Consider the following 24,726-nt stretch of genomic DNA (forward strand, 5'->3'; position numbering starts at 1 on the left):
CTACAGTGTATGAAATAGTTTATTTCTTATATCATAGGGCTCTTCTGGGGAAAGCAAGGCAGACTTCCCAAGCTGGCCCATGAATGGCTTGAGAGAGCATGGAAAGCTACTGGCTTGGGGCATTCATTTAGGCTAGGGGTTGTAGCTGTGGTGAGGGTTCCCATCATGGGAAGAGGATTTATGTGATTTTAATCTTTAGTCATTTCATAGGAGGGATCCCTGGACATCAGCTTGTTCAAATGTGTGGGAAGAAAGAAGGAAAAGACTTAAAAGTGGTTGTAGTTAAATATCAAAAAATGGAGTCAGACATTTTATTTGCACAGTCTGTATCTTTTCCTAATACAGTTCCTGTTCTAGAAGTCGTGGAATCATATCTAGCCAATGTTTGTGGCTAGTAATGAACCCAAATATTTCTGTCCACTCTTAAGTACTTCTGTGTCCTTAAGCCTTACTTCATTTTTTTTTGTTTGTTTTCAACCTCTTTCCTCTGTGATTTATTTTTTTTCAGTATATGAAATTTATTGTCAAATTGGTTTCCATACAACACCCAGTGCTCATCCCAAAAGGTGCTCTCCTCAGTACCCATCACCTACCCTCCCCTCCCTCCCACCTCCCATCAACCCTCAGTTTGTTCTCAGTTTTTAAGAGTCTCTTATGCTTAAGCCTTACTTCAAATTCTCCCTGGGTGAATTGGCCAAAGTGGATCTGGAAAACAAAAGAAAGGTAAATTGTCCTTTTGTCGCAAGCTATATCCTGTCTTTCTACACCGAAGAGATTGTCCCCTTTGACAGAGATTGTTCTACCAAGGCTGTTTGGAGAGGCTTTGTGGATCAGGCTTTACCTGTGTCCCAGTCTTAAAACTTTCCAAGATTTTACCTTTACTGTCTCTGCCAGAAGAGACGTTAGAGTTTGGGGTAGAAAATCTAACTCTTCAGTACTGATATCCTCTAAAATATTGATGTCTCGTTGACATGGATTGAAGTCTTCGGACAGGAAAAACATCTCCTAGCAGAGTTGCAGATCTTCCACTCCTTTCCGACAGACCAGTTCCACAGCAGCTTAGCTCTGTGACGAGTGAACTTACCGAAGTTACTGAAAATGGCAATCAAACAACACTCTCCTGAGTTTTTGGTTCATGTTCCCCAATGTTGCAGCCTCACAAAGCAAAAGATCCATGTTCAAACATTAGACCACAATTTCACAACAGTTTCATTAATGTAAAACAATCACTATCAATTTCTCACTTGAGGTAGAGACACGTTCTGTACCCCTTTCCTCTCTATCTTAACTGAGGACAGCCATCTTACAGAACTCCCTTTCTGGTGTTAATTCCATGTAAATTGGGATGGTTTGCTTTCAAATACAGAAAACCTAAACTAAATTAAAATATAAAGATAATTTGATTGTCTTAAGTAACTCAAAGGGATTAATAGGTAGGGCAGTTTCTGACAGAACTCTGGGCCCATTTATCTGCTATTTTCTTGACTTTCATCTCCTCATGGTTACTTTCTTGGGGGCCCACATATGACTACAGAAGTACTAGGCCTCATACAATCCAATAAAAGAGAGTGTCATTTTATTTTTTTCCCCCGAATATTCCCATCAAACATTTTCAGATTTACCAGGTGAGAACAATTTAGGTCAGGTGACCAGGCTGAATTTATAATTGTGGCCAGCATGGTAGGATGCATGGTTGGGATTAGTCCCCGTCACCTGCTGCATTTCTAGAAACTGCAGTGAATTCTACCTACTTGGAAACATAATGACTCTGCAATAGAAATTGTGGAGGTGACCAACAGGTATCAACTGTAGTAGGTGCCCAATAAAAGGTATTTTTCCACTAAGAAGATAGTACCTTTCCAGAATTTGAAGATTTGATTGATTGCCTTAAATGTTAAGCAGCGTGGGGCACTAATTTTCTCCCACTTTGTTTCCAGTATTTAATTGCACAGGATGATCTGTGCTAGGAAGGACCACCACTGTGGAGCTGTCCTGACATGGCTCCCAGGGGGCCATAGTATTTTCCTCTATGCTTATCAGTAAAAAATCCTATCTCTGTGGAGATCTGTAAGACTCATGCAAGGAAACTGAGTGGATGACCTTAAGGTCTTTCCCATCCACTCAGGGGCATGAAACTTACCACCCTATTATCCATTAACGTTATGAAAAATTGTCTTCTGTGGTTTCCCATGTGAACTTTTTATATTCAGTCATAACATTTGAAATCAAGCTGCTTTTCTTTTATCAAACAGATTCTTCTAAGGAATTGTGCAAAGCTTTCAATTTTATAAGGTTGTGCATTCAAGAAAGCTTTTTAAATAGAAATAGGCATGAATTCCTTTGAAAGTTTATGCTAAAGTTGTGTCCTTCTGAAAAGGACTCCTGCTTCTCTTTAATGGTTCTCTCGGTGCTGAAATTGGAATAATTACTTTGGTTAGCTTTTGCACTTCTAAATTAGAGCCAACTGGATAAAATTTATTTTTCTCTTACTGAAAGCAAAATTTATTTGTATGTAGCCCTTTTTCCTGCTTCCTCATTTTGAAGTAATCTCTTTTCCACCATATCCAAGGAAACAAGTGACTTCATTTTTGCTACCCCATCTTCTCTGCTCAAGCCACTGTCCAGCTTTGCCACACTTAAGTGTGTACCACAGCAAGCATTGTGTTTCTCTACTTCAAGAATATTTCTGCCCTATGTTATTTTCCTTCTGGCCTTGCTATCTGATAGGCACTGTCTGAAGAATTGACTCAAACAAAGGCATTCAAGGTTGAATCCTGCATAGAGGAAGCATCAAGAAGGCCACTTGAAGAGGCTTCTTTTCCTCATTAGCACAAAGGGACCATCTGCTCACCAAGCTGTACATTCGTAGCTTTGCATCAGACCAGAATGAAACATCTTTTTCAGTTTGCAAAAATGTGCTTTTTCCTAGAGTTTCAGATCCAGTTGTATAATCTATTAGAGTCCCATGTAAGTCAAGCATTTTCTAGCAAGCAATGGAAATTAACTCTGATTAACTTATGAAACAGCAAAGGAATGTGTTGCAAAGATATTGGGGTAGCTTATAGAATTATGGAACATTGGGACTTTCAGAAGGACAGGGACCAGTGTACAACTATAGTATCTGCAGCAGAAAAAAAAATGGACAACAAAATTAGCCAAGGGCTAATGTTTCTTCTCTTTTTTTCATGACTCCAGTTTCCAATTCTCTGGGGACAATATGATTGACCCAGTTTACTGCATGTTCATCTGTAGCCACGGATCAGAAGAGCAGGCTTACCAGGACTTGCCTGAAAGGTTCTTCATTAAAGGGAACAGAGACCTTGTTACCAAAAGAATGAAAAAGAAATGCCGAGTCTATCAGAATAAATAAGTCCACTTGTGATAGACATGAAGATACACACCCCTTCAAGACAAGGCTCACTGTCCAGTTCAGAGTAGGTCGCAACCAGCCTTCAGCTACTGTCATCTCTAGGTCCACCTCGGCTTTTGAGTTGTAGTACATCAGAAATGGCCATGACTGACAGTGGCAAGAGAGTATCTTTCCAAAGGGAAGAACCTTAGGTGCTACACCTGGGCATCCACTTTCTGTTCAGTTAAACGTCTGACTCTTGATCTTGGCTCAGGTCCTGAGTTCAAGCCCTGTGTCGTGCTCTGTGCTGATAACATAGAGCCTGCTTGGGAGTCTCAGTCTCCCTCTCTCTCTGCACCTCCCCCACTTGCATCCTGTCTCTCAGAATAAACAAATAAACTAAAAAAACAAAAAGGAATATATACAGACTCATGCAAAGTTACAGATGGACTGGTCAGCTGTCAGGGGCTTAGAATAGAAAGTAGAAGATCAAGGACAAAGCGGTCTGGGGTAGAGACATTCGGATGGGCCTATGGGAGTAGGCATGCAGTGTGAAGGTTTTTCTTTCACATATGAATACCAGCAGAGTATTATCTACCTGATGGCCACTATCAACTGAGTACACAAAATGCCTTATTAAATGATGTGCCATCAAATGACTGCCTCTGGTTGGTCCCACTTCATAGCAACGAAGGAGCAGGCGTGAGCTGTGAGCTTGGGATCCACTCATTGTCTCATACATACCAGTTGGAAGCAGCTACCGAATATACCATCATAATGGTGCTTTTAAGGCACTAATTAAGTGCCAGCTGGGTGGCAGTCTTCTGTGAGCCTAGAATACCATCTTCTAGAAATTAGAGACATGTCTGTGGCATTGTGTCTCTAGTAGCAAGAATGCATAGGTCTGGGAATCGGGGCAGAAGCAGAAATGGTTCCAATTGCTATTATTCCCAATTCTAATGATGCCCCAAGGAGACTCTGTGCTTCTCATTCCCTCCACTCTCGGCTCTGCAGAATTAGAGATCCTGGCCAACAGGGGGAGTATACACTCTTGCCAACAGACACAGTAAACATCCTATTGAACTAAAACCTCTGACTACTACCTGGTGCTTTGAACCCCTGTATCCAGGGACCAGCAGACCAGAAAAGGAGTCAGTGTCTTAGCAGACCACTGAAACTCATCAGCAGGAGGAGCTAGAGCAGCTGTTATTTAACAGGGGCAGTAAGGAATATGTGAAGGTATCCAGTTGGGTTCCTTTCTTGCTCGATTGTAACTGTGAATGAGTAAGTGCAGGACACTGGCCTGAGAAGACTATGGTTGCCAGGAACTCACATCCCTCAAGAAAGAGTTTGGGATACAACCTAAGGTAAACTGCCCACTGAGACCAGTAGAGGTTACAGTCGAGTGGGGATTTGAAAAGATGAAGGAAGAAATAGATGGATGAGTACCACTTGCAGCCCTGGGATGGGAGTTGGGAAGAGAGAGAGAATTCCAGCCTCTACCTTCCTGTTTTAAATTCTACCCCCACAAGCATGCGTTTTCCAGATGTATATGGAACAGTGAATCCACAGGGTACAAAGTATGGGTTGTGACAGATACAAAGAGACGTAACTCTGAAATTCTCCTTCAAGGAAGGGCTCGTTGCCCAGTGTGAGAAGTGATGTTAGCTGGCAGCTTCCTTCAGTTCACTTTTTCAGGTGTGCCTCAGCTTTGAGTTAAGTTCATGTTCTCTTTGGGGTGGCCTCAGCCAGTGACTGGACAAGACTGACAGAAGGAGAGAGCAGTTTCTGCTCACTGTAGGATTACTCTAATATCCTTCCGTAGCCCCCATGGGCATTTATATCACACTTTCTTGACAGACCCTGCGTCATCATTCCTCCCTTTTGCTTTCATAGATGTTACTTCTCCTGCAAGCCTGTTGCCCTCCTGCCTGCATTTCAGTGTCAGCTTCTGTAGCACCCAACTAACATACCACTAAAACCTTTTTTTTTCCTTTTCTTTTCTTTTCTTTTTTTTTTTTAATTTCCACAAGCAGTGTCTAAATCAGTATAAAATAATCCTGACCCCCAGAAATTTCAATTCCTTTTAGAGTGCCATACATTCAGATCTTGTCCCATGGTTTAGCACGCAAGCAAATTTACATTACTGTATAATCCTCCTTCTAACTTTTACAGCTTTGGGTGACTCACCATGCATCAGCATAGAAGCATTATGCTCATTCTGATTGTCCAGTGTCTGTTTACCTACTCTGGCTACCCAATACAAATACAAAAGGACCACCTTTGTGAGCCAATATGGGCAGCATTGCCAGCGCTCAAATACAATGTTTTGTTTTTCTCTGATCTTGTGAAAATGCTTCTTAAGAACATTGAAAACAAATTTTCACATCCAGGCATTACTCATGGCTGATCCTGAGTTACCTCAGGTGCTAAAATAGCTCTGTTGTAGTGGAACAGACTCAAGTTTTTCGTCAGAATCAGCTAGGTTGAACCCTGGGTTTTGTCCACATAGCCTGTGACTTGAGGAAAGTTACTTCATCTCTTTATTCCTAAAATTTCTTATGTGTAAAATGGAGGAATGATAATACCTGTCTCAGATTTTTCCTCTGAGGATGAGTATTGCACACAATGCAACCAGTATATCTGGAACATGGAACCCAAACAAGAAATAGTTTCTTGTAGAAGTTATAGTATATAAGTAGGGTCCATAATCTGAAAGTGAAAGAAACTGGAATCTGTTTAGCAAGTAGCAGGGGTCATGGCCTCCATTATTTATGTTGTGTACATGATCTAATTTTTTTTCATCCACATAATAACCTTACAAGTTAACTGTATTCAACCTTATTTTATAGCTGGGAAAATATGGGTCTCTGAAAGGTGAAACAACTTGCCCAATGTGAAATGGTTCATAAGTAGCAAGGATGGGAAAGTTATAGAATTAGCAACAAAGTCCCTGATAAGAATTAAGTACCAGAGGTGAATGATAACAGGAATGAATGTGCTTTCTTATCTCTTGTGCAGCCCGCCATGTATGGTGAACCAGTGCTTTCACAGTGTGTGTTTTCTATGAGAAGTAGGCTAAGATTTTAAAGGGTAACTTGCTTGTGGGTTTGATTTATTAGACTGTGGGCTAATCAGTGGGCTAATCAGTGGGCTGATTTATTAGAAAATATTATTGCTTTTCAATGCATACGAAAGGTCAATATAATGTGAAAATAAGACATTGGCGATCTTACCGCATCCACTTTCATGATCATGTCTAACTTTTTGCCATTAGCAAATAGCCTGTTAAAAGAAGCTGATAAGTGGATGTGTACTTGCACACTGAAGTACTTGCAGTTCCCAAATCGTGCCAAGCTCAGTCAGATCTCCCCCTCTGCATATGGCTCACATCTGTGACTTCTCCTTGGAAAGACCTTTCTCACTTATTTGCTTAGCTAAGACATTCGTACTTCAACACCAGCATCAACTCCCCTTAGAAATGTTCCTTGGAACACTATCCCACCCCTCCCCACCAAACCACCTCCTAATGGTATGAAACAGGTCCAGTGCCTTTCTCACAGCATATTTCTTTATGATAACAATAAATTTTGTGCGATTTAATGGATTTTGCTGTTTGAGGACAGGGGATATAGGAGCTCAATAGAGATTTATTAAAATATGTTTGGGGAAGTTGGGAGGATGACCCATTAGAACTAAAAGCAGCTAAGAGTATTTTAGTTTTAGACCTACTAACATGGGCTGGACTATTAAATCCAATGATCTTGAACTACATTCTGTAGTGGACACTGTGTTTCGCCCAGATCTCTTCAGATCTGTTTTCCCATTCTGTGTGACCCTCCCCCAGTTAATTGTTCTTGTGTTTCTAAAGGCCCCACCTGCCCTTCTTCAGTGACTATCTAAGGGCTACTTTGCTTGCATTACCAGAAATGAAAATATGTGAAGATTGAGTTGCTCTCATCTGCCGGCAGCACAGCTCTTAGCAGAGCTAGACTGGAAGCTGGAGCAGAGTGGAAAAACCCAGCTCCCTTGCCTACAGTCAGGACCAGATGTTAGGGGATCAACCTGAGGCTGAGACTTGCTGAAATCACCTCTTTACCTCTTTTCCTTCCTTGTCCTTGTCAGACGACTGTGTTCCTGGTTTCTCCCAGGAAGATGTCAGTATAAATTATTTGCACATGAAAACACATCTCAATGTCCACTTATGGGAAAACTCTATCTTGAAGACATTAAATGCCTATTTAAATGCATTGTTTATTTTATCAAACTAATTCTCAAATAAGACAACAATGAAAGGCAACAGTGACCATCCCTCCTTCCCCATTCCCCACTTGTGGACACAATGACTCTCTCTTTGTTTTAGGCTTAACTTTATGGCATTTTCTTTCACATCACAAAATAATTATTGCTCTTACTTTATTAATTATTGCTCTTACATCAGAGTTAGATGCTGTTTACTTCCGATGAGGAAATAGTTCACATGTTAATATGTGACCTTCCTATGCAGGGCCCTCCTCTCTTTCCTACCAAGTGGGTTCTGTTGTTGTTTTGTTTGTTTTAAATTCATAGTTCTATGTTGGTCTGCACCTTCTAGCAATGTGCTTAAACTTCTGTCCTTTATCTCCTGAAAATGTTTGACATTTCCATTCATAGAATCGCCTTTTTTCAAGAGAAATCCCTCCCAAACTTTTTCTTCTGCTCTAATAGAAGCTTCCTGGCTGGAACTCTCATCATAAGATTTACTTTTCTTTCTCTCTGGAGTCTATGTATTCCTTTTAATTAGATACATTTCTTACCTTGCTAAAATATATCCTTGAATAATTTCCTAAGTGTGAGTGAAGGTAATTCTTTGAGTCTTTTCATGATGAAAATGTCTTTATTCTGTCTTCTCACTTTATAGTAGTCTTCCAAAGTATTCTAGTCTAGGTTGAAAAATCTCTTTCCCTCATAATTCCAAAGGTATTTTTTCATTGTCTTCTTACATTCATTGTTGCTAAGAAAAAGGCTGAGGCCACTCTATATTTCATACCTTTATGACTGAACTATTTTTTTTCATTGCTTTTGGACACTTTTAGGGCCTTCACTTTATCCTCCACAATCTGCAATTTAAAATTGATACATCCAGATTTCTGATTTTATTTTCATACGTCTTGTGTGGTACTCTTGCTCTAAGTTTCATTTGAATGCCCTATAGCCTTCCTGGTGTGGAAAATTTTCTCAAATTGTTTCTTTACTGATTTTCTTCCTCATCATTTTTTTCTATTCTCCCTTTCTGGAACTTTTATTGGTTTCTCCTCTGGTCCTCTTGTTTCTTATCTCTTTTCTCATTTTCTATATAATCTTTTGTTCTATGCTCAGATATATTTCTTGACCTTAGTCTTCTGTCTCGTTTATTATATGTTCTATTTTTAATGCTACTTTTAATGTCTAGTTCTGTGATTTTTCTGTTTCACAAGATCCTGTTTCTCTCTCCATATAAAATGCATACATTTTTCTGAAGCTATTTTTTTTAAGTTCCTTTTCCTTCATTCTATTTCATATCAGAGCCTTTCAAATTTCTTGAAAGGTCTGTGGGTCCTTTACTTTGGACTGTTGTGTGTGTGGAACAAAAGCAAGGCCAGGTTGCTCACTCTTCATAGATAGGCTGTTGATAGGCAGGCTGTGGTCCTGGGAAAGCTCTTAACATCAGGTTAGGTAGAGCTCTCCTCAGGGGTCTTTTTTTGCCCCAGATGTTAAATACCTGTCTGTGCAGAAGGACATTTTGTCTGGACATAGATACCACACTGCCAGGAGCATTCTGTGTGCTCACTGGGAATGAACTGTTCCCACCTACTTGTGTTCTATTAGACCCATGATTTAGGAGTGGATGCTCATAACAGCCCACATTTTAGCCCGATTTCTAAATGTGAATTATAAACGTCACATTCGAAATGTCAAGCTCTGCAACAGGCGAGCAACCTCTTTGGCTATATAGAGCCCAGTGCACATGGCCAAGTTTGAGGCTGCATCCCTAGATGTGTCTTCACGTCCTTTCCATGATCCAGTAATTGTTGAAATTTCCTGCCCATGGGTCACGTTTTTTCTCATTTTCCTTGTCACAGTTTATGCCATTTTATAAATTCTTTTTTTTTTATCTTTTTGTAGAAGTCTGAGAGGGAGAAGAGATTATATGGTGTTACTTCTATCTGTCTTCTCTTACTCCTAGAAATTTACAATTTATCCCATTACCATTATTACTCCTATTGATTGTAATTTTGGTACTTAACTATTAATGTATAGTTGGATTGAATATTAGTTTACCGTACCTTGTGACAAGAACCTGGTTATGAGATTTGCATATTTCATGATTACATTTAATTATCCCCTTATCGTTATAGGTATTGCTCTCTCTATTAAACAATCAAGGAAATGCAGATTCAAAAAGATATCTTTCAGAGCTTAAATTTGCAATTCAGTGCATCTAACTACAAAGGACATAGTCATTCTGTTATGTTAGGTTACAGGCTACTCTGTGCCTCCCAATAGGTTGGTTGGTTGGCCTGCAAATTTGTGCCATACTAAATGACATCATTTGTGAAATAATGAAGGGTATCTTTTGATTCAGGGTTTTTCTTGATGTTATTATAGTTTTCTATAGTGATGTTGCCTTTTCATATTTGACTTGGACTACATTTATATCGAATACTAACAGACTGGAAATATGTTTCTCTGTGAGAATCTTGCACCTTTGAAATGTAAGATAATATGCAAGATGGAACTACATTTAACTAACTTGAATATTCCAATTACTGATAAACAGAACTCTATAGGGTGTCAGACACAAAGTATTAAAATGACTTTATATTTTTTTCTCATGATGTAAACTTACCAGAACACTAATAAGTGTCTTCGCAAGATTTATCTTGAAATTCATTTATTTTGAATTTGTTTCCTAAAAACATTAACTTGTGTAATAACTAAATAGCTGATTATATCAATATATATCAATTCTATCCACCTTCTTTTACTCCTAGAAATTTACAACTTCTCCCATTACCATTATTACTACTAGTGATTCTAATTTTGGTAATTAACTATCGGTACCAAACTATTGGCACTTAACTATTTGGTACTTGTTTCAGTTAGTTTTTTAAAAGTTTATTTATTTATTTTGAGAGAGCACAAGCGAGAGATTGGGGAGGGGCAGAGAGAGAGTGAAAGAGAATCCCAGGCAGGCTCCACACTGTCAGCACACAGCCTGATATGGGGCTTGAACTCACGAACTGGTAGATCATAACATAAGCCTAAACTGAGAGCCAGACCCTTAACCGACTGAGTCACCCAGGCACCCCTTAGCTGGGTTTTCTTAACACTGGCCCATTTTTGGAGACTTGTACATACATGTGTAATTGTACTTATGAGCATTGAGCTGCAAAGTTAGAAGACAATTTCTGTCCTTCTTCGGATGGTCTGGATTCATGAGAAAGAGAAATAAAAGATAAGACTAATGGGGGCTAAGCAAAATGATTTTTCCACTGTGAAAATTAAATTTAATTCCTTCCTAATTTTCCTTTCAAATTCTTAGCTGCGACCTTGTGGAACTCCTAATCTCTATAAATGTTCATATTTCTCATGTTTAAAATGACAGCATTAAAATAGACCAATAGTTAAACATTTCTTTTCAAATCCTTTGTTGTTGTTGTTGTTGTTGTTGTTGTTGTTGTTGTTAAAAAAGATATACAGAAGTCCAGCTTTAAAAACCAACAAAAATCAGGCAAGAGCTGAGATTCTCTGGCTGAAGCCCTGTGAGGAGGAGTGAGGAGAAGCTGGGAGCTCTGGTTCTCCCAGCTGCTGCAGCTCAGCTGCAAGGGGCAGCTTCAGGGTGCCTCTCCTGGGCCTTTGGGTGCAAGAGAAAACTGCTCACATATATATTATCTAAGTGTACTTCAGTCTTGAAATGTATGTAACAGTATGGCACAGAATACTAAGCTTTGGAAAAGAGAGACCGGAGGGGGGGAAAAACCACTAATGGAAAATAGGGAAGTATGAAAGTGATTGCTCATGTCTCATTTCCATGTTTGTTTGTTTCCTTTTGGAGTTTCCTGCAGCTAAATCTACCTGTGTTCCTCATTATTGCATATAACCATTTGTATAAGATTTTCTAGGGCCAAAGAGTCTCTTACATTTTTTCATCATGACATAGATAACAATTTTTATACTTTTATAAGCCATTTCAGAAAAATTAAGTCAAATATCAGAAGCTCAAAGATCAGAATCCTTGGTCCCCCAAGAAGTCTATATATTTGGTTCCGAAATCACAGTCAAGATGAACTTCAACCCCATACCTATTTAGCAGTAGACTTTCCTAATCCACAAAGGCTTCTCACCTCTGATTTCCTTTTGCAGTTATTACTTGAATCTACCTTAAATACACATTGCTTTATAAAGCAAGGTGTTGTTTTAAACTTTTTGGTTTCAGGTTTTATGACTTACTCATTTGAATTTTATTCAGTATTTAGAAAGTAATGCCTTACACATAAAATGAGCTCAATCAATATCTGGCAATGGTGAAAGAAAGGGGGAAAGGATGTCATTATTGGCAATATAAGCTTCAGTATGGGATTTCTAACCTTTGCCTTATATCTAGATCTACTTTGAACTCAGCAATATGATCTGGATCATGAAAAAATACCATGAAAAAGTATCAAAAGTCTGATAAGGACATATTTATTGATAAAATACAATGATAAAGAATAAATTATGATAATTAAAGGTTGAACCCATCTATTTTTCTGGTGGGTGCACTGAGCTATGATCACAGGTGAAGATAAGAATGGTGAAATTGTAAGCACTGTAATAAACATGAAGCGATAATGTTATTTGAAATTGTAGTGATTATTTTCAAAGTTGTCTTGTATGAAAATCTTCTTTTAAGTTCACATGAGACATTTTGTAAAACAGCGTTGAGTGTTTAAAAGTTGCATTTCATTGAGCATGAAAATACACATGTTTCATATGATATGGTAGTGTGCTGGGTTGAGTCTTTTGGGATCAAAGATCAAAGGAGGCACAAATCTGTTAAATGAAAAATGCAATAAAGCCTCAGTATAAATCTGAATATATCTTGATACACTTCATAAGTTCTGAGTCTTTTTGGGATGTAAGAATTTTTCCAGTCTCTCAAAAATTCATGTTGCAGAAGGTAATTTTATCCAAATCATAAATCCCTACATCAACGTTTTAGAGTTCCCAATTATCCAAATATTCATTCCTCCAGAGATAATATCGTGCAGTTGGTAAATGTTCAAAAGAATCCAATTTTAAAAGTTGCCTCTTAGAAGGTGACAAAATACTAGGTATAACATCTAATATCAATCATATCTTGATGCCAAAACAATGATGATTCAGAGCATTATGCACACTCAAGGATGAGCATCTCAAATCATATACCATAAAATGTATCATTAAGGTTTGTATTTTTCAGGAGAATGTCAGCCATTCTCTGGGTCTATATCGTCATAATAAGCTTGCCAGGGAGCTGCAAACTGAAACAGAAAATCCAGGGAAAGAAATAAGATTTTCTACGATTGTATTTTGTTACAAATTGAACACTAAAAATGAGAGGTTATTTTTTTTTCTTAGTCCCTTGGATGTTTCCTGAAGATGCAAATAAAATGTCAGGCTTTCTGCTCTCACCTAGCATTTTACACCACTCTTCTCCATGACTAGAAGAAAGGGACCCCCGCCACACGTGTCAAAGCTCATTCTGTTGTTTTCACTTCCAGGTATAGGATGTTAGAATGATCATAAGCCTAAGCTGGGTATCTCCTAAGAGAGAACAACCCCAAATTAATGCCTACCTTATCCTTCCTGTCTGCACCAGTGGGAATGTTCTCTTAGAGAGAAATCTTCTCCATTTCACCGTGGGTCTCAAGAGTTCCTGGACAAAAAAGTGTTTCTTGGAAAAATACTAAGGATCCTGCCCTAGTTCCTAGGAATCATGAAAAACACTGTGTAACAATTTGCTGCCTTTCACATTTCTATCAATTCAGTCTATATTATGGGTTATCTATTATGGACTGCAGTTGTTGTTCTACATCTTTTCACCACGGTCACTATTTTGTCCTGGCACTAACGTGAATCAGCTTCTTTCTGTCTTCCTTTATTAAGTGTTGTGAGCATTCAGAAGAGGAAAAGATTGCTTCCAGAGGGAAGAAACTTCATCTTTTCAAAAGGCGGCACTAAATCTCCTATTGTATGTTAGACAGTAAGGGTACAAATGCGAACAAGTTGTATCTTTTCCTTCAGAAGCACTCAGTCCAGATGGAATCAAGGAAGAGTTAAGCAGGAGATAGCATTTGAGCTGAATCTAAAAAGATGGTGTATGCTTCCTAGGGCTGCTATAAAAAAATACCATAAACCTAGAGGCTAAAAACAATAGTAATGTATTCCCTCACAATTCAGGCTAAAAGTCCAAAATTTGTTGGCAAAGTTGGTTCCTTCCCGGGGGCTCAGAGGTAGAATCTGCCCCTTGCCTCTCTCCTGCCTTCTAGTGATTGCTGGCATTCCTTGGTGTTCCTTGGCTTTTGGCATCATGACTTCAATTTCTGTCCCAACCTGTGTCTATCTCTTTTTCTTCTCTTCTTGTGAGGATGCTAGTCATATTGGGTTAAGGGCCTACCCTACTCCAGTATGAGCTCATCTTAACTAATTACATCTGTGATGACATTATTTCCAAATAAGGTCACATTCTGAGATTCTGGGAAGGACCTGAATCGAGGAGGGAAACTATTTAACCCAATATCGATGGATAAGATTATATAACTAGAAATAAAAGAGAGAGTTTTTATTTAATTCTCTTTTCAACAAGCATTTGAGTGCCTCTCTTGGTCTAGGTATAATGATAAATCTGAAAGTATAGGGAATAGGTGTGGTCACTATAGTCAATGAAGAAGGAAAGGCATACATTTTCCCTAGATATCTGTAGGGTATGGGTGATTTTTCAGCAATGTTCTGCACACTTGAGGGAAAGCCTTCACCTTACAAATTGAGACTGAGCGTGGAAGGGATTCCCAACCTCTGGGCTGCACTTGCCTGGAATTTAGCCTCTGTGAAACGTAGCTGGGAGATGAAAAAGGCTAGCATTGGCCCTTCCTAGAAAGCTACTGTAGCCCTTACCTGGGAGTTTGGGGGAGAGGGATTAGTCTTCTTGGTCTCACCCACTCAGAGTGGAGCTCTCCCCTGCTCAGCTGGAGATTGGGAGGAGGGAGAGAGCAAGAGAGTCATCATGCAATTTTTATTGACATTTAGATTTTCTTGAATAAATATTTTGTTTGCTGTATGTCCTAAGGGCAGTTTTTAGAGACTTTAAAAGGTTAATTTTGGGGTGTCTGGGGTCTCAATTGGTTTAGCGCGAGACTCTTGACCTCGGCTCAGGTCATGACCTCATGGTTCCTGAGTTCAAACCAGACATCAGACTCTGCTGTGGGCACAGAGCCAACTTCAGATCCTCTATCCCCCTCTATCTCTGCCCCTACCCTGCTCGCGCTTTCTCTCTTTCTCTGTCTCTGTCTCTCTCAAAAATAAATAAACATTAAATTTTTTAAAGGTTGATTTTTTGTTTTGTTTTATAATATTCACTAGTTGTAGTTGTTTCACTGGCAAGTGTGTCTGCAGAGCTCCTTATAAGGTCCATTCAGAAGTGGAATCTGCAGATAACTGTATATCCCTTTGCATGTCTCCACCTCTGTCTCACTTGGGAATGACTACAAGAAACCATAATGACAAAGCAGAGTAGGTAATGTGACCTGGGCCATGCGTGGCACTCTTGGAGTGTAAAAGAAAGGTAGCCCCTAGGATTTACTGAAACACTGATGATCTAAACTGGGATTTTATTTGTATCACATATCACTCTGTTACCTGATTTTTTTAGTGGTTTTTTTTTTTTCATATTATTACTTCAAATCTAATGTAAGCTTGTTGAGTGTTGGGACTGTCTCACACCAGCAAGTGCAAATGTACGTGGTGCACTGTGGAAACACGATAAATAATTATTGACTTAGGACTAGTGTGGATGTAATTAAAAAGGGGAAAAGCGAGCAGGTTTGAAATCTAGTTCAAACATAAATTTCAAAGAACTTGCTGATATATGTTCTAAGAAGAGTCAGAAAGAGAGTTGTCAAGGAACTAGGTCAAGTGGCAGTATTCACAGAAATGGGAAACACAGGCAGCCCTTCAGCCCTGTCATTGAAGACACAGGACTCTGAGTTCAAATACTTAGATCTATGTCTTTGTGTCCTATTTCCACATCTGAAGGTACATTGACTGGAGATACCATCTTTAAGATTCTTTAAAATGTTAAGATTCTGTCACTGAGTTAGTGCTTATTTGTTTAAAGGAAAATGGGTTGTCATTAGCTTTCTTGGATTAAAATATTTTGACAATAGAGACAAGTGCTCAGTTTAAGGCCACAGCTGTCTTTAACTAGTTAGTGAGGAAATCAAAGGGTTATATACCCAGAGCCTAAATACCCCTAATTAGGATAGTCTTTATTTTTAGGGGAGGGTGTAAAAATCAAGCCTGTATAATTGGAATTTTTATTTGTCATCCTCTTTAGAAAACCTCCTTAGAAAATCTCCTTTGCATAATAATTGTTCTAAACGTTGTTGTTGTAGTTGTTGTTGTTATTTTGTTATTGTGATTTCTTTGCTATCTCTTTAATAAACTTTGGGGAAGAAGAAAAGATGTCTGTCATCTTGAGCCAGAAGCCTATGTGCATTTTTGAATACCTCAACTTGTCACCGATTTGAAAAATGTTCGTGTGTAAGTTTTGTTGCAACCATGTGACAAGGAACTTTGGAAAACCTACCATAAATTCTTGTCCATCAGTCTTGCTTGTTTAAAATACCTTCATGTGTTTGTTTGTTTGTTTGTTCTACAACTTAATGTGTTTTTTTTAATTGAAAAATAGTTGGCACACAGTGTTACTTTAATTTCAGGTGTATATTCGTATGATTTTTATATACTGGTCATTACAGATGCTAATCTTCAAATGATCAATAATATTTTTCCATCAACTATCAGTAATAGGTGCTGAAAATGTAGCGGGTGAGGCAGCCTGGTGAGCATTAAGGAGATCAGGACCAGGCAGTGGCGGTTGTGTGTTTCTGATTATGCAACACTGGGGAATTCATTTCTCACTGACCCTAAGTTTTCTTATCTATAAATGGAATTTGGCTAGGTGGTTTCAGACTTTTTTCAGATCTGACATTTTATGATTTCATATTTCTAAGATACTAATAATTTCTAGTCAATGCTGGTCCCATAATAAGAAAAGTGATGGTAATATAACAGACACCCAGAATGGTTCACATTTTAGCTGATTTTCTGTGGCGAGACAAAATCCTATAGCTGTCACAGAAGGAGAATGTTAGCACCTTCTGTCTTCAAACTAGTTTTACTCTGTTATAACTCTTTTAAAATAGATATCTTTTGCACAGTTTATTACATAAATTTCAAAGACCATGCATATTTTATTCTATATATGCAGAAGTCACTGAAATGGATCACACAAGTTAAATCTAGTCTTAAATTTTTTAACCCTATGTCATTATTCATAATAAAATCCAGATACTTTAACATTAGATATAGAATTCTGTTTGATCACTTACAACCATGTTTGTCCCTATTGATTTTCTCCCTTAACATTTCATCCTGCCCATGCTGAAGCCACACTGAAATGCTTGGAATTCTCCAAATTGTCGGCACTTTCAAATGTGTGCCTTAGTACACAGTGGTCACTATTAGCAATGCAGTTTTTCACCTTCTTAATCAGATCATTCCTTACTAAGTTTTTAAGACATTGCCTTTAGGAAATGTTCCTGTCTATAACTCAACTTTACCATTAGCTGGACTGAGGTCTTTTTTTTGTGTTCTGTAGTATACTGCATTACCTCTATAAAAGAACTCCATATCTACCTCTGTAAAAGAGTTCCACAGGAACATGAATTGTATTTGTATACCTTACATCCCCAGTATTTAATAAAAAGCCTGATCTAACAGTAGATCATTAGTATATGTTTATTGCATGGATCAAAGTAAAGACCTCTGATTCCGCTTCCTACCCCTTTTTCTGTCTTCCTCAGAGTATGACAGAGAAGCAGGTACCCAGTGAAAGGAAAATACTTTGCTCCATACTACTCATTTCCATACTACTATTGCTACTACTAATAATAATCATAACAACATGTTGATTGAATGTTTATGCTTATTAGAATTGGTCCTTGTGCTTCTCTAGCACCTTCTGTCTCCAAGAAGTTTTCTTTAACTTACTCATATCAATCTGCTTGACGCTCTTTGTCTTTCCCTTCAAGGAGCAGTCTCTCACTCTTCATATAGGAAAATAGAATTCATTTATTTTATTTGTTTTTTTATTTTAATTTAAAAAATGTTAACGTTTATTTTTGAGAGACACAGAGATACAGAGCGCAAGAGGGGAGGGGCAGAGAGAGAGGGAGACAGAATAGGAAGCAGCCTGCAGGCTCTGAGCTGTCAGCACAGAACCTGACGCGGGGCTCGAAATCACGAACCGCAAGTTCATGACCTTAGCCGAAGTCAGACACTGAAGGGACTCAGCCACCCAGGCACCCCTATAATTTATTTATTTATTTTTTAAAGCATGAGTAAGGTATAACCGAAATGCAGTGAGTTGCAACTATTTAAGGTTTAAAATTTGATAAATTTTGATGTATATGTGCGAAGCCACTAGTACAATTAAGGTAATGGACATATCCATCTCCCCCCAAAGGTAAAAAAAAATTATATAAATATATATGGGATGCTGGTGACAAATATTATTCCCTTTTAAAAATATTGATAAAGAGAATGAGATTGGGCCATCTATTTGGGCATTAACCATGATGGCTATGATGACATACTGCCTGGGGACACTCACTAACAGTCTAACATAAGCAAATGAGTTAATCTCTGGGAATCCATTGACTCATATATAATATCTATATAATAATTGTACTTACCTTAAGCTTATAATGAGGACTAAATGAAATGTTGCATTCAGAGTTCACCACCATGGAAAGTATTTAACACTATGCAAGACACTTAGTGATTACCCCCAAACATGCCGAATAAAAGAATAAAAGGGAAAACATGAAGTAGGCCACTTAGCAGAAGAAAACAGATTGCCCCAACAAATGACTACTCCCGAAAATCCTGTCTGATCCCACTCAGGTGCTGTGGCAAAGAGTCTCATTTTTAACTGAGTTTCTTTTTGTTAGCCAAAGATGAAAACTTAATAGAGACATGATTGTACTTTTTTTGTTTTTTTGTTTTTTAATTTATTCTGATCACGGCTGGTACATACTGGACCTACCTTGCCTAAAATTAAAACCTGTATTACTTCTGACACTGTCTTCAATTTCCTCATTGAAAGAATTACAAATAATGTAAAATTTTAAATCTTTTTGCTTCAGAATTAAGTCCTTGAGTGAAATTTTTGCTTCCACTAATGTAATATAGTAGAATGTGTGAGTTTGTATTGCATTATATACAGGAGACTTCCTCTATTTTGATGTCCGTTATCTTTAGAGAGCTGTCTACAGCCTTGATGTTGATATACCAGACGGCTAAGTGGTTTCCCTGAGTTGTTTGTACCATTTTATTCCTTGAACATTTTTGTGGGAAGTTTTCAATGGACTGCATTTAATGGTACATAAAGCTCTGAGGGAGGAGAAAGTAGTTTGATAAATAAAAAGCAACTGATGCTGTCTTTCCTCAACCCAGCTATTCACTGTCCTTCAATGTAGATGTGGTGAACAGAATTGTAAAATGACCTAAAAGACACTCTGATTTGTCATGACAGTTGAGAGCAGATGTGATGAGAAGGAAAGCAAAAAAATAATTTTTGAAGGAGTAGAAATTCAGATAAGACCATTGGAGGATGAATTGAATCCAGAGAGGGCTAAGAATTGAATGTGGCCTGCAGTGATGTCTTGTATTAAATATAATAGATGAGTAGATGCCAAATTATTAAACAGAAACATATATAGGTGATGAAATTATGGGTGATATTTTTTTCTTCCTTGGAAATTACTGTATTTTCAGTGTCCTTCCAAAATAAGGATATATTATTTGTGAAATCATAAAAAATAAAAATAATAACCTTTTTGCTTAAAAACTTTAGATTTAAAAAAAACTTAAATTTTTGCTAAAAAATTTCACACCCAATTTAACTTAAAAGTAAGTCAGTCCTTAATTCTACAGAAAAAAAAAAAAAAAAAAAAACAGTAAATGACAGAGATCAAAAAGAAGCCCTTTCCTATTTTGGTAACTGCAAGGACTTATTAGACTACATTATCTGATAATTTCTAGTCTGTAAAGGACATTGAGAGGTCATCCACTTCGTTTCCTTATCATCACACAAGATGCCTCTGAAATTATCCAAGAAAGATTAGAACCCATCCTATTTTAGACCTTTTGAGAAGTTTCCATGTCTTCCTTTGCTGGTGCTTTTCAGCACTTAATAATGTTTTGCTGACAGAATATTTAAATTTTTATATTTAATGGTGGCTTAACGAAAAGTTATGAAGGAATGACTGCTTTTTAAAACCAGACAATACTCATCACTGACCTGTGATCTCATAATTGTTTTATCCTTCTCAAGAATCAAGTAAAATTACTAAAAATACTAAATCATTTCTGTCTCCTTAAAAAACAGACTTTCTGGGATGCCTGGGTGGCTCAGTCAGTTAAGTGTCCTGACTCTTGATTTCAGTTCAGGTCATGATCTCACGGTTCATGAGTTCGAGTCCCGTGTCAGGCTCTGTGCTGATGGTGTGGAGTCTGCTTGGGACTCTCTCTCTATCTCTTTCTCTCTCTTTCTCTCTCTTTCTCTCTCTCTCTCTCTCTCTCTCTCTCTCTCTCTCTCCATCTCTCTCCATCTCTCTCCATCTCTCTCTGTCTCTGTCTCTCCATCTTTCTTTCTCTATCTCTTTCTCTCTCTCAGATATAAATAAACTTAAAAAAAAATCAGTCTTTCTTCTATGATTGAAGTTTCACCTCTCTGGGAGCACTTGCTTCCACAGGGTGGACATCTTCCTTGGGAGCAGGAGGTGAACCCATGTGGCGAGAGCATCCGGATACACCAAGGTCGTGCCAGACTCTGTACTAGGCTCTTTTGGTATGATCTTTAGTTCTCCAATCATACCCTTCTACATATATTTTTAACCCTACTCTAAAAAATACTCAGACAAGCACCAATGTGATCATAGATTTCCTTTGTATGAAATGCTTCCATAGTTCCTTATGGTCAAAGGAAAGTAAAAAGGTGTTAGTTGACTCATCAGCCTAATGCATGAGGCCTTTCTCAGACTTCTCTTGGTGCTCAGAGGGCTTCTCATCTATGAGGACTTTCTCAGTTGCTACTTCTGCCCACAATGTTCTTTCTTATCTGAAACTTTCAAAAGTTTCCACATTCAGCAAAATGCTACCTCTTCAGTGGAGCCTTCACGGCATATTCCCTACCATCCTGAAAATTCCTTCACTGGGGCCACTTCATCAGCATATAATTCTAATTTATATTCTGTAACTATGAAACTCAGCTATTTTTTTGAGGACTGAGCCTATCAAATGTGTACTTATAACTTTAGGGGCATATACATATAAGATGTTTAATAGATGTTTGTTGAATAAATGACATGAGAAAGAAAAATAGCTCCTGAGAGCTCAGGGTAGCCTGGAACTTAGAGAAAAACCTTGGTGTTTTTCTATTGGGCATAATCTCACACAGCACCAATCTCAGACAAGGCCACACAGTGCCTGATGAATCAAGGCAAAAACATGGTATTACCCAAACCACAAAAATAGACCAGTATCCTCTATCTTGGCTAATATGATTCATTGATGTTTCTTTTTTCAATCATAGCTTTAGCCTCTCTTTGCTCTCCTTGTTTTCTAGGTAAAAATTATTAATACATCCAACATGGAATAACCTCAATTCTTAACAGCATTCTATATAGAGCTGCTTCTTTGATTTTTTTTCACAATCACCTAAGCCCAATTCCTATTCTAAGTCCTCTCCAACACCCTCTAATGAGATGTCCCTTCATTTTCCCATTATCCAGTTACCTCTGTGTTCCTGCAGGTCTTTGGTTAAAGACTTTAAGAGAATGAATGAGTGAATGAATGAATGAATGAATGAACGACAACTCTTATTTATATTAGACTAAAATTTCTGTGTATTCAGGGATGTCATGTTTTCCCTCCATCTCAAATGTCTAGATTTAAATAGTCACAAAACAAATGTGGGATGAATGAAATAGCCTTGACTCTGTCACTGCCTTGGTTTCTGCACCCCCCCTTCTCTGCTGGGATCACTTTGTGGGAGATTCAACCTCTACCATTGCCACTGTCGACTCCCCTCTGCCCCAGCACTGAGAATCCACACTAGGAATTTCTATCTTCATTTATCCCAAAGTCTTCTCAAGTCTAAGTTACAAGCTCTGAAGGCCTTTTTATTTTGCTTTTACTTGGCCAATATCCAAGAATGTCGTTTGGCCTCACAGTTTTTTGGTCAAGGTATACCTGTTTAAGTGTAAGAACCCTCAGTTCTTACATTTTGGCTGATGAGAAAAATATCCCTTTTATCACCAGCTGCCTCACTTAGTATTTCACACTCTTCACAATATTGAAAAAACCTGAATATTTGCAGGTACAGACTAAGCACCTGATTTGCTACTCATTTAGGAAAGCTAGTATCTAAGTCCTTTAGGGAGGAATTCTTCTTAGGACAGACCATTTGGGAAAAGTATTTATTTCAAGCATACATAAAGTTCTAAATGGCTCCCTATTACCAATATTTTATCAGGACATACAAAGCCCTTTGTGAATGAGCCCCTTCTATTAGTAACATAATTATGAGAGATACATAACAACATTAAGTTGCATGGTTAAGTTCAATTATTGTGTTTGGAAACAAAAGGATAGATTTAGGTTATAAAAAATTGGCTTGAAATAAAAGGAAAGAAATGTCCAAAAGTACAAGTATGATGTATTATATGTCCATTTAGCAACTACTGATACCTATTAACATAGGTCTGTGTTTTGGTTTATGTTTTCCTTTTTGATAATTTGGATCTCAGCAGCCTAATATGCTCGTCATGTACTTAAGGGAAAAAACAAACAAAAGATAGCAAACCACATCCTACATGATGATGGCAGGATAATACCAAGAAGTGGATATAGAGGCTTAAGAATATGAAATTGTGGCCTGTAGCCTCCCCGTCCCTCCCGCAATACTCTACCCAAGGATCCCCCTGGCTTGCCTGCCCACTGTGGCTGGCAAGGAAGCAGCATTTGATGAGGCAGAGGAAGAAGGTGTGATCAACGAAGAGTACGAAGTATGGAAAAAAACCCACACCTTTTCTTTACGATTTGGGGACGACCCATGCTCTGGAGTGGCCTAGCCTAACTGCACAGTGACTTCCAGATATAACCAGACCAGAAGGGAAAGACTTCAGCATTCATCGACTTGTCCTAGGAACACACATGTCAGATGAGCAAAACCACCTTGTGATAGCCAGGGTGCATCTCCCTAACCATGATGCTTCCCACTATGACAGTGAGAAAGGAGAATTTGGAGGTTTGGGTTCAGTTAGTGGAAAAATTGAAATAGAAATCAAGATCAACCAGGAAGGAGAAGTAGACAGGGTACACTATATTCCCCAGAACCCTTGCATCATTGTAACAAAGACTGCATTCAGCGATATTCTTGGTTTTGACCATACAAAACATCCTTCCATAGCAGACCCTTCTGGAGAGTGCAGCCCAGACTTGCATCTCCGTGGACATCAGAAGGAAGGCTATGGGCTCTTTTGGAACCCGAGTCTCAGTGGACACTTACTTAGTGCTTCAGATGAACTTACCATCTGCCTCTGGGACATCAGTGCTGTTCCAAAGGAAGTTGTGGATGTGAAGACCATCTTTACAGGGCATAGTAATAGTATGCAGTAGCAGAAGATGTTTCTTGGCATCTGCTCCATGAGTCTCTGTTTGGGTCAGTTGCTCATGATCAGAAACTTATGATCTGGGATACTCGTTCAAACAGTACTTCTAAACCACGTCACTCAGTTGATGCTCACGCTGCCGGAGTGAACTGCCTGTCTTTCAGTCCTTACAGTGACTGCATTCTTGCCACAGGATCAGCCAACAAGACTGTTGCCTTGTGGGATCTAAGAAATCTGAAACTTAAGTTGGATTCCTTTGAATCACATAGGATGAAATATTCCAAGGTCAGTGGTCGCCTCACAATGGGACTATTTTGGCTTCCAGTGGTACCGATCTGAGACTGAATGTCTGGGATTTAAGTAAAATTGGAGAGGAACAATCCCCAGAAGATGCAGAGGACAGGCCAGCAGAATTGTTTATTCATGGCGGTCACGCTGCCAAGATATCTGATTTCTCCTGGAATCCTGATGAACCTTGGGTGATTTTTTCTGTATCAGAAGACAATATCATGCAGGTTTGGCAAATGGCAGAGTACATTTATGATGATGCAGACCCTGAAGAAGTGGATCCAGAAGGGCAAGCATCATAGATATGTCTGTACTTCTTGTGATTTTAGACTCCCCCTTTTTTCCCTCTCAATCCTGACATTGATTTAACACTGGTTTTGAGACACAGACTGTGTTTGGTTATCCCTCTATGATAGGTACCATCAACACCCAAACAGAGGGTGTTTTCTAAATATGAACTGGGGGATTTGATTCAGTAAAACCACAGACTTCTATTTAAGTTTTATTTAGGAATTTTCTAGTAACAAAGGTCTAAAGTAATCACAGAAAGGGGAATATTGTGTGTAGTTATTTTTCTTCTTAGGCTGTATCCCCAAGTTTTTCAGACTCCTTTAAGTAAAGGCTACAGTGAGGAAGGAATAGAGCCAAGCGAGGAGTTAGTCCTTGACCACTAGTTTGGTACCACCTCTGTTTTGGGTGACCTGTTTCACCAGCAGGCCTGTTACTCTCCATGACTAACTGTGTAAGTGCTTTTAATGGAATAAATTGCTTTTCTACATTAAAAAAGAATGAAATTGTGAATATTCTGCTCTTTCTAACCTACAGAATTGACCTATGGATTCCATATAATTCAACCTAATAGCCTAATTTGAATTGGTGCAGGCAGGAATGGGAGATTCTAGATAGATACTGGGTGAAACCTGAGTGGTGTTAAAAGGTGACAAAAGAAAAGAGGTACTTTTTGTTCTGTGTGGTGTCTGAGTCCAGGCATTTATGTTTGACAACAACATGAGGTATACAGTAAGCCCCTGTTCCTAGTGGCCTGATGGTCAGCAGGGTAAGTAAATCACTAGCAACACTGACTTACATCCT

The 24,726-nt window shown here is 38.5% G+C and overlaps 1 long non-coding RNA gene and 1 pseudogene across 1 annotated transcript in view; both read left to right on the plus strand.

The window, feature by feature from the left end:
* LOC144617175 (uncharacterized) overlaps positions 1-24,726 on the plus strand; it is a 182,073-nt gene that overhangs the window by 151,540 nt on the left and 5,807 nt on the right. The window lies entirely within an intron of this gene.
* On the plus strand, positions 20,386-23,936 carry LOC132670959 (histone-binding protein RBBP4 pseudogene; annotated as a pseudogene).

This window comes from Panthera onca, chromosome C1 (genome assembly GCF_046562875.1).
Source record: "Panthera onca isolate mPanOnc1 chromosome C1, mPanOnc1 haplotype 2, whole genome shotgun sequence".
Taxonomy (NCBI): domain Eukaryota; kingdom Metazoa; phylum Chordata; class Mammalia; order Carnivora; family Felidae; genus Panthera; species Panthera onca.